This window comes from Nothobranchius furzeri, chromosome 8 (assembly GCF_043380555.1).
Source record: "Nothobranchius furzeri strain GRZ-AD chromosome 8, NfurGRZ-RIMD1, whole genome shotgun sequence".
Classification (NCBI taxonomy): Eukaryota; Metazoa; Chordata; class Actinopteri; order Cyprinodontiformes; family Nothobranchiidae; genus Nothobranchius; species Nothobranchius furzeri.
The window spans coordinates 74,037,904-74,048,286 of record NC_091748.1 but is presented as its reverse complement, the minus strand read 5'-3'; the positions used below and the strand labels follow the sequence as shown (position 1 = coordinate 74,048,286).

Genomic DNA, 10,383 nt, shown 5'->3' with positions numbered 1-10,383 from the left:
AATACACTAATGCTAAAATCTATGGGACTTATTATGCAGATACATTAAATGAGTCTATGATGTTTCACTGTCAGTTTCAGGTAGGCATGGAGCCTATCTGCAGACTCTGCTCTGCATTAATATGGAGATTCCCCATTTCAACTTGTTGATAAAACTGTCTGTCAGGACTGGCTGCAGACCAATTCATTCACCTGGACACTCAGTTTAACGATTCTGCAACAAAAGTAGAGACCCGTTTAAACTGGAAACGTTAGAATTTCATACAAAAGTTCTGGGTCGGATCACTTTTTTTTCCCTCGGATTAGGCCCGAAGGGTTTGGGACTAAACTGCAGCTTGAGAAAATTCATGAGCTATTAAAAGTCAATGGTCATCATAAAAACTTCAGTGGGCCCTCCTAGGAGTAAAATGCTGCCCAGCTCAGCATTAACCAGTCATTAGGCACAATGAATCCAATTGTTCTGCAAAATTGAGATGATTCCAGCAAAAGCAGTCAAAAAAAAAAAAGACTCCCTGCTTGCAACAAACTCAAATTCTGCAACATAAACCTGAACTCAAACAGCTCAAGAGCTTTAATTAGGATAGGGAAGAGTGACGTGCAGATAAAATAATTTAGAAAATGACAAAGACTGAGTTTGTGAACTTTAGGCTTTTTGTTCGTGCATAAACTGAAGGATTGATGTTGCTGAACACTGTCATGAATTCATTCACCTGGACACTCAGTTTAACGATTCTGCAACAAAAGTAGAGACCCGTTTAAACTGGAAACGTTAGAATTTCATACAAAAGTCAATTTTATTTCAGTAACTCATCTTAGACTGAGAGACCATCTAAAGCAGGGGTCTCACACACTGCGGTCCTAGAGGGCTAAGATCCTGCACATGTTAGCTGTTTCTTTGCTCCTACACGCCTGGTTGAAATGAGTGAGTAATTATTAGCCTGTACAGAGTTAAGCGAAGTAAGGAGATGATTAAATTACTGAATCCAGGTGTGGCAGAGCAGGAAACAGAAAGCCAGCAGGAAGGTACGTAGCCCTCGAGGTCTGGAGTTGGGGACACCTGATCTGAAGGCTCAGGCAACCTTTGCAGGTGTGACACTTGAATATTGAACTTTTTCACAATAACCTAATTAGCAGAGATTAAAAATGTTTTCATAAGCTTTAAGTTCAAAGGGGTTCCGATGAAGTCAACTTGACTTCTTTGGTTTCTTGAAGACGTTTCGCTTCTCATCTGAGGAGCTTTGTCATTTCTGACTAGAATATGGGAGAGTCAAGCTCACAAGCTGTAGCTTTCTGTTGTTGCTTAACCAGCTGAAACTACCCATGAATACCCCTCCTCCCTACCCCTGAGAAGTTGTTTATGTCATCAGACCTTATTGTGCTAGAATGGTTGTATTGACTAGATGTAGGAGGATGTGGCCTAGACTGAAACTGTTCGGGAATAGTGGATTTTGAGAGGTTGAGGACCAGCGGAACTTTTAGACAGAGAGGAAATGATCTCTGTCTGGCCCCAAAACAATTTCTTATCTGAATCTAGTGCCCTTGAGTCTGGAACGTACCCCCCCCCCCCCCCCCCCCCCCGCGCGCGGAAGAAATGCGGAATGCTGCAGTCGCCATGGCAAATCTGTCTCCCTATCCCAGCCTGGGCGAGACTGCGAGCCGTGAAGGCCGCTGAATCGTTCCAGGAGTCACTGTGCCCTCTAAACCTCAACGACCTTCCACCCCTGTCCAGACTGAGGTGACGAGCGCTGCTTATCGCGGCTGCATTCACTCACGTGTGGAGAGTCCCAAACCATACCAACCCACCTAGTGGACACTTATGTTGTGTGATGTCTGAAGTCTGTTGCATTTCTGTCTGAGGTGTTTTGTGCACAGCAAAGCTGCCCTCCCGGTGGAGGGTAACTCTGAAGTGCCTTTTTTTCCCTCCACCTAAACCAATCCTCATGTATCCCCTCTTATCTCTATTAAGGTAGCGCGACTCAGGTTGCGAATGACCACAGTCACTAATTCTTGTCATGTGTCTTGCCCATGTATGTCTGATCTCTGAATTGTGTGTACTGGAACTCTAATTTCCCTCTGGGATTAATAAAGTATCTTTGAATTGAATAAGGTTTAGAGCTGCATTATAGGGGCTGGAAAGGTTGTTCCTGTTTTCCAAACCCTCTCACCCCACCCCCGTGCCCTTGCTGTGTGTGTGTGTGTGTGTGTGTGTGTGTGTGTGTGTGTGTGTGTGTGTGTGTGCGTGTGTGTGTGCGTGTGCATGTGTGTAACCAGTTTGCCCCTGCACTGATCCTGCTGCTGTTTTGTAGACCAGTTTCTTTATAAATTGGTAAGTGCTTGAGGTAGTGTACAATGCTGTTGTATATTTACCCTTGAATTAAACGTATTTGTTAGAAAAAGAAGAAGAAAATTTCATTTCTATAGCGCCTCTCAAGATAAAAATCATGAGGCGCATCACAAAAACAACGAGGCGCGTTAGTATTAAGATTAATTAAATCCAGCTTTGCTATAAAAACTGCATTGAACTTATGGAAATAGGTTTCTCCACAACAGTGTTTGTGTGTGTCTTTGTACATTTTCATCTCTCTAGTTTGTTTAGATATACAAATACGATCGCATTTTTCAATCACAGTGTTTTATTGCAACACATTCTCACACCCTAAGCGTCAGAAACAAACGCTTGGTCAGCCACCCTCCACGTCAGACCCCAGACGCCAAAAGTGCCCATTTTCATTACTTATGTGCGAAAAGGGGTTTTCCCCTTTTGTAACTGCAGATCCCAATGCAGCGTAAAACCGACGTGATGAGATATCCGCTGATGCTGCATCAAACCAGCTCATTTAACCGCACCTAAACCTTAACGTTTCACTTTTTATAACCTTCCCCTCTCCCTCATCCTAACCTTAACCCTCTTGCTACCTAAAACGTTACTCTCACTGCGATCAAGCGTTTGTTTCCCCTGCATTCTGACTCTGACAGTCAGAGTCTGACTGTGAATTTTCGTATTTGCCGCCCAAGGGGAACGTTAGAACATACCATCTGGCGAGGGGGAGGTTACACATACCCTCTACTTTTAACGTCCACCGTGGTAGTTGAAACCTCCCCCTCGCGTTGGCTCGGTCCAAACTCGACCAATCACGAGGCGGCTCCCGCCGTTCACTTCATAGAGCCGGCTTTTAGAGCGATCAACACATCACTAACGTGTTCGCTGGCAAGATTGTTAAGGTTGGGATAGGGGTGAGGGGAAGGTTAAATAAGAGGATAAGGTTAAGGTGAGGTACAATGAGCTTGTTTGGTGCCAGTGTAACGCTGCATTGGGATGCAACGGTAGCGGACATCCCATCGCTTCAGTTTTACGCTGCATTGGGATCTGCAGTCAAATAAGGGAAAACACCTTTTCGCACATAAGTAACGAAAAAGGGCACTTTTGGCGTCAGGGGTCTGACGTGGAGGGTGGCTGACCAAGCGTTTGTTTTTGACGCGCTGGGAGTGAGAACGTGAACGTGTTGTTTATTTCGGAAAATTCCTTTATTTTGTTAAATTTACCGGCCTGCTTCTTCTGTTTTGGTTTGACTTCCTGCCAGAATTGACATGACTTGCGAAAACATGCGGAAACGATGGCTGCACGCCGCGAGCCTTCGTCGCGCTTCGCAGCTAAAGAACTTTCTCCAAACGCAGCATCCAGGAAAACACCCAACAACACCTTCAGACAGAAACGGATCCACCCAAAAGACAAGACAGATAGTTATTTTATTTAACTTTGTCAAATTTAACTTCTGAGAGAAGAAAATGTAAAAAAGCACAATAGGTAAATAGGTTGCCTGTACAATCCCAAATTAATGATATGTGATTAACACAAATCTGCTGTAATTCAGTCAGAAATGACTGGAAAGGTAAGTCAGTCTGACACATAATGCTCCTGAGCTTCACTTTGGAAAGTGAAGGATGTCAGAAAATGGTCAGGGGACCTGACTGAGGAACAACTAAAAATAGGCACCTTTGTGAAGGTGACAGGAATGCTGCAGCGGGAGCAGGCGGGGCTAGAGATACCAGATCTGTCTCGGGCTCTGCAAAGTTCATTTTACTTCAAGTGTTTTAAAGAATCTGTGCATGAAACAATCATTTCAACAAACCCTGATATTGTTGGATGTGGACTCTTTTTCTTGTAATCACAATTGTCTATTTTTGCTCATTTTAAATATATGTTTAAACATTTTCTAAATGCTTTTTTATATTTTTACATTTTTTGTTTTTGAGAAGCGCCTCGTGATTTTTATCCTGAGAGGCGCTATAGAAATTATATTTTCTTCTTCTTCTTCTTCTTCTTCTTCTTCTTCTTCTTCTTCTTCTTCTTCTTCTGGTCTCGAGTCTCCTTAAATCAAAACCAATGAAAAGGGAGAAACTGTCATGAAAAAGGACATTTCTCCAGGTGTGTTTTAAGACTCGGTCCTGTTCAGCCGTGCTAGGATTTAATGTCTGTTTGCAACATGCATTTTTACAATTGTAATCCCTCCACAAGGTTCTGCAAGAGGCTATCAAGCTTCTTCCTCTCCCCTCCTCCTCCGCTGGACAATCAGCCATTCCCGATTACACTCATGACTCAGCCTGCCAATTGGCTGTCAGGGAACAATCATGCATACAGTTTTTTTTGTCTTTCTTCTGTTATTCCAGTTTCTCAGAGGCAGCGTTGTCCCTAGAAATACTCCAAAACAATGTGAGACCGTTAGAAAGGCAAAGTGACCAAAATCAAAGCCTCTGAGAGGAACCAAAGAAGAAGAAAAGGTAAAAGATTAGTAAGTTTTCATTCTTTTGTTTTTGCACTTGGGTTAAATGATAAATAAATAAATAAATAAATAAATAAATAAATAAATAAATAAATAAACAAACAAATAAATAAATAACCATCCCACCACACACAGGATTTATACAGGACACCATTTACACACACGGGGGTATGCATGACAAAAAAAGCAATATTATTTATTTTATTTACTGTTACAACTACTGCCATTATCACTGTAATTATTATTTATGAATTATTATTTCCTGATGTTCTGTTCCAGAGGGGTTAGAATGAAGGCAGATGTTTGGTTTCTTGAAGACGTTTTGCGTCTCATCCGAACAAAACGTTCAGTTCTGACTGAGATATGTCTAGATGTCTGTGGTGGCTTTGTGAGTAGAAACCACCTGTGAATACCCCTCCACCCGACGAGTCGCCAGGGTCGTTAGCCTCTATTGTGTGGGAGGGCGTGACCTAGACTGAACCTGTTTGGGAATTAGGTTTAGAGCTGCATTGTGGCTGTTGGAAAGGTGAAATCGAGTCCTCCTCCTCTGTTTCATGTAGGTTGCCTTTATTTGTCTAGTTGCCTTCGTTCAGACCCCTTTGGATCACCACGACCTGGATGACTGGGAACCTTCACCAGCATACTGATGTTCTGCTGTAAATGGGGGTGGGGTCAGGGGAAATATGATGTGTGAGCTGTCATGATTCCAGCCCTTCAGCCACCCACTTCACACCAACTGAACTCCGCTTCCCAACATTCCCCGCACCAGTTTCTGCCTCTCCAAGTCATCACGCACACCCTATTTCAGGAAGTCCTTCCCAACAGTCCATGCTCAGTCATCAAAGCTCCTTAGCTCTGTCTGTGGCCTGGGCGTTTGCCGCTCGTTTCGGAACCCGCGGCAACTCGCTCGGTAGCGTGTCTTCCCCAAGTTTTGTCTTTAAGTTTCCAGCGCGTCGGCTCAATCCGCCACGCCGTTGCACCCGCAGCGACCGTGCTTACATCGCTCAGTGGCTCCCTGGTCCTTGCTGACGCTCCAGTTCAAGTTGGACGACCACAGCTCAACCCGTGTCATCGCCCCGGCCCGTCATTCACGCCGGGTGATTCTAGAGCTCCCAAGCTCCTCAGCACCATCTTCAACCTCCAAACAGTAAGCCCGTGCCTTTTACCTTCCGGAACATCGCCACGTCTTCGTTTCCCCTTCGAGCCTCGTTTTGGCTTTCCTACATTAACTGACTGTTGGACGTCACCCATCGCTAGCACTTCTGCATTTGGGTCTTGTTACACGCTACAGCCCTCACTGCTCGCTCAGTTGAGCCAAGGTGAGGAGTCCTGACACGAGCACCATCTGAATAAAAGCATGATCACAACAAAAACAAATAAAAAAAAAATTAAACAACTCTGTACTTACTAGTTTCTCTGTGTGGCTTGAAACCAAATGACCCGGGGACTGGCCCTCTCCTCGGCGCTGGATTTTTTTGGGCATCCAAGCTCTGCGACATCAAATGATCAACATTAGGACACAAAATGGCTCAATGAATGTAAATAAACCACAAACCTGCACCTGCAGCTACAGCTTCACCTTTCAGTTAGCTACACCCACTACTCAGAAGAAGGCTGCTTACGGTCTGGAGCTCTGATAAAACATCAAGGTCGAGGGTAGATGTTCCAAAGTGGTTCCAATTAGAGACGCACTGAAATAAAATTCTAGGCTGAAAACCCAAACATGGAAAGAAAGGAACCGTAGCATTTACGGCTACGACGTGTACGAACCGCCCTAAAAATTAAGGCAACCCCCCCTCCCCCAACATTACCAAACTATGAAAATATTTGTTCCACTTGACCCCACTCATGAATTGGAGTTGTTAGTGATGGGTCCAGCAACGCTGATGCATTGGCGCATGCATCTGGCTCATTAGAGCGACACCCATGTCGGTGTGCGTATCGTTTAGGAAGAAGTCACGTGACCGATACAGCTGCTGTTTTGCTCATCAGTGAAGCGTCGAACTGTGTTTAAATGCAGGAGCGTCTCCCTCTGTCAGTGGGATGAGATTCTGCCACAAGTACAACTTTTGGAGCAAAATTATTCCACTGTTATGTCAAGGATCCAGAAAGAAAATGCTAGGTGGTCCACGAGGGATCATTTTGTTCCTTTATACCGGCAAATAACTTCTTCGTTTTTATGTCCTTATTTCATCCTCTCAGTTTCTGCATGATCCATCAGAACGTCGTTTTTAAATATTGTTTTTTTTAATCATTCATACTATTTTATGCAGATTAAACGTCACATTTGTTCAACTTAACTTACATACGTTGATAAAAGAATGTCGTCCATGCTGAGACATCACAGAGAAACGTGTAGAAATGTGGCCATCAGAGCGGTGTGGTGGAGGGTGCGGACCGGACCGGACCGGACCGGACCGGACCGGACCAAACTGGATAAACAGTTCAGACTTCATGTCAGCAGTCTCGCTATTAAGTTTGCTTGCAGTGATGTTTATAATCCAGCAGGAGTCAGTAGACTAACATGGAGACAGTGTTGACACTGTCGATTCAGTTTGGATAATGAGCTGAAATGCTTCACGAGGCCTCATCTACAAGCTTTATTTTCTTTCGTTCTAGTGAATTTGTAGCCTAGTGAACTAGACCAAATTCTTGCTTTGCAAAGTTTGGTCTAGGCATGCTCCACTGGAACCTCCGCGGCTCCTACCAGGACTCTGGCTGGCCAATCACAGCTCTCTAGAGGGGTTTCAAACACATGAAGGGCTGTGATTGGTTCATAATGGTGGGCCAATCATAGTGCTCTATCTGTTTAGTGAACAAATCACAGAGCTTTATCCGCTTTGTGGGCCAATCAGGGCACTCCATATGCCTGGTGGGTGGGATGATGCAACAGCGTGAAACAAGCGTATGTCACATTCATTGTCCAGTGGAATGCGGAGATCATTTGAAAGACAACGGTAGAACCCGCCCCACAACCAAGAGCCGTCAATGGAGCGTGGCCAGACTAAATAATACATTTATTTAGTCTGGCTTGCCAGGCTAGTGAATTTGTGCTTTGTGCCATGACTAATTTTCTTCTTCTTCTTCTTCTTCTTCTTCTTCTTCTTCTTCTTCTTCTTCTTCTTCACAATTTGGTGCATCACCTCCACCAACTGGACTGGGACGATATCCGGGATTCTAAATACTATTTATGTCAATATAAAATAATAAAGAATAAAAATAATACAGAAGTGTTCTGTAGGTCTCAGGCTAGAAACCAATGTTTAAGGTTCACGCTACCACCTACTGTTTTTGGGTTTATGACCCCAAAAGCCTTTAGTGCACGATGTAAAGTCAATTTAAACGGGACTCAGCGGGGTGGCACTTGGGCCACCCTCTGGACACGCCTCTGCCAAAACACCTGGATAGAAGTGGATCAAAGCTGAACAACACAACTTGGTGGGGAGATAAATAAAATAAAACCTGTTCAAAACTCTTAAACTCTGTAACAAAAACATATTTTTTTCTAAAATAACATATGTTAGTGTGTGTGTGTGTGTGTGTGTGTGTGTGTGTGTGTGTGCTGCATACCTTATTTATTATTATAAACCTTCTGTTCTCAGAAGAATAAGCATCACATTGTGTAGCTCTATAAGTTTAACAATGCCTGCAACATCACCTGGTCATCTCCTGAGTTTTACCAGCCCAATAGTTACACCTGATGATTGTGTAAAACTGCTTGTGAACACTCAACAGATCCATTTGTCAGACACTGTTATTATGGGGTGGATTCCTGCAGTAATAGGAGTTTTCATTGAACTTAAAGGCCTTTTTGTTGTTTTAAAAACAGAAAATTTGCATTATTTATAAGCTTTTTTTCAGTGCTTATTGCAAAGGGCTTTAAAAAATCTTTTTATATATAAAATGTTATTTTTATTGTGAAATATGGAGTAGATTTGCTTCAACATGAAAATGTTTTTATGGTGAGCGGACATCCAGATGGCTGCACAGTGGCGCAGTGGTTAGAGCTGTCGCCTTGCAGCGAGAAGGTCCTGGGTTCGATTCCCGGCCTTTGCATGTTCTCCCTGTGCATGCGTGGGTTCTCTCCGGGTTCTCCGGCTTCCTCCCACAGTCCAAGAACATGACTGTTAGGTTGATTGGTCTGTCTAAATTGTCCTTAGGTGTGAGGGTGTGTGTATGATTGTTTGTCCTGTGTGTCTCTGTGTTGCCCTGCGATGGACTGGCTCTCTGTCCAGGGTGTACCCCGCCTGATTGCCCGTTGACCGCTGGAGATAGGTACCAGCCCCCCCCCCCCCCCCCCCCCCCCCCCGCGACCCTACGTGGACAAAGCGGGTTCAGCCAACGGATGGATGGACATCCAGATCAAAGATTGCATTGGAGAAAATCACAAGTTAACCATTCTATCTCTGAGCTTGAATAAACTCTCCTGCTCGTGTGTCATCCTTAGTTTTCGGATTCCTCGCTTGACAGACTGGACGCTGCACATGTCAGCTGAGACACGCTGGGCTACTGACGGTGACATTTGTTTTAGGGAAGGTTACGACAATGTGGCGAGTAAGTATTCTCCTGACTGCTGTCAACACGAATAGCTGTTTTTGCTCTCGTCGCCGAGGCGATGGGTGGAAGGACCGCGCTTGACACAAATTGGATTGGTGGCATGTCAGGTTAGTGTTTAGAAATTTAAAGAGGACAGGTCCAGATTCTTTTTGACTCTGCGTGAGGGAGATCGTGTGAGTGTATGTGTGGCGGACTCTGTCTCCTTGCTATTCAGGATGGACGCAGCCCAGTGTGTATTTTTGTGATAGGAGAGGCGACACCAGTTGTTTTAGACGCCCAGGGTGTCGGGGGAGATTTCACAGCTCCTTGAGCACAGTAATCCTGCAGCTCTTCACACAAGATGGCAAATAAAAAGGCCCGGTGGAAGATGCTGAGACACTTCCTGATCCCTGCCTCCCTCGATTTGTATCTTTCTCCCACGTGAAGCGCTCTGGTCTTTCACAAATAGGGTCAACAACAACTCGCTCCCAATCGTTAACGCGCAATCTTAGGACCATCGCGCAAGCTTCGTGTTAGAACGATTACAGAAGAGAATACTTTATGGTTTTACTTGCAGCGAATTCTGAACTGAACAGGTTTTTGGAGACGTGAGTCTTCTGTGGACCTTTCCCCCACAGCTCCTCGTTATTATGGATAAGAGAGCAGAACTTATCGTTTCCCCACTATCATTACTATTTAACTTATTTTTAAAGACAAAGCAGTGCTGGAAAACATGTATTGTTCACAACAGTTATTAATGAATTCAAGGTGGATGAAGTCAGTGAAGTCTGTTCATTTACTTTGGGTGATTTTTGTCAAACCTTCAAATCATTTTCTGTGCCGACGGATAGGAGAGGCAGCCCGGGGGTAACAAGGTTTTAAAGGAGTGAATCAACAAGACTGTAATACAGTCCGACCAGAAAAAGGGTCACACACTTGAATCTCTAGTTGGTACACCTTTAGCTTTGATTGCAACACATCTGCTTCTGCAACGTCGCCAGATTAGTTTCCATCCAGTGCTGCATTAATGTTTCACTGAGATCATGCAGAGATGATGGTAGCGTCTG

At 44.3% G+C, this 10,383-nt stretch overlaps 1 long non-coding RNA gene across 1 annotated transcript in view; it reads right to left on the bottom strand.

Moving 5' to 3' along the window:
* Positions 1–4,140: 4,140 nt before the first annotated feature.
* LOC139071585 (uncharacterized) overlaps positions 4,141–10,383 on the bottom strand; it is a 9,298-nt gene continuing 3,055 nt past the window's right edge. The window contains exons 2-3 of the long non-coding RNA XR_011521429.1: positions 6,189–6,270; positions 4,141–4,368 (exon numbers count right to left, since the gene is read on the bottom strand). This is a non-coding gene — a long non-coding RNA (uncharacterized lncRNA). The remainder of the gene's footprint in view (positions 4,369–6,188; positions 6,271–10,383) is intronic.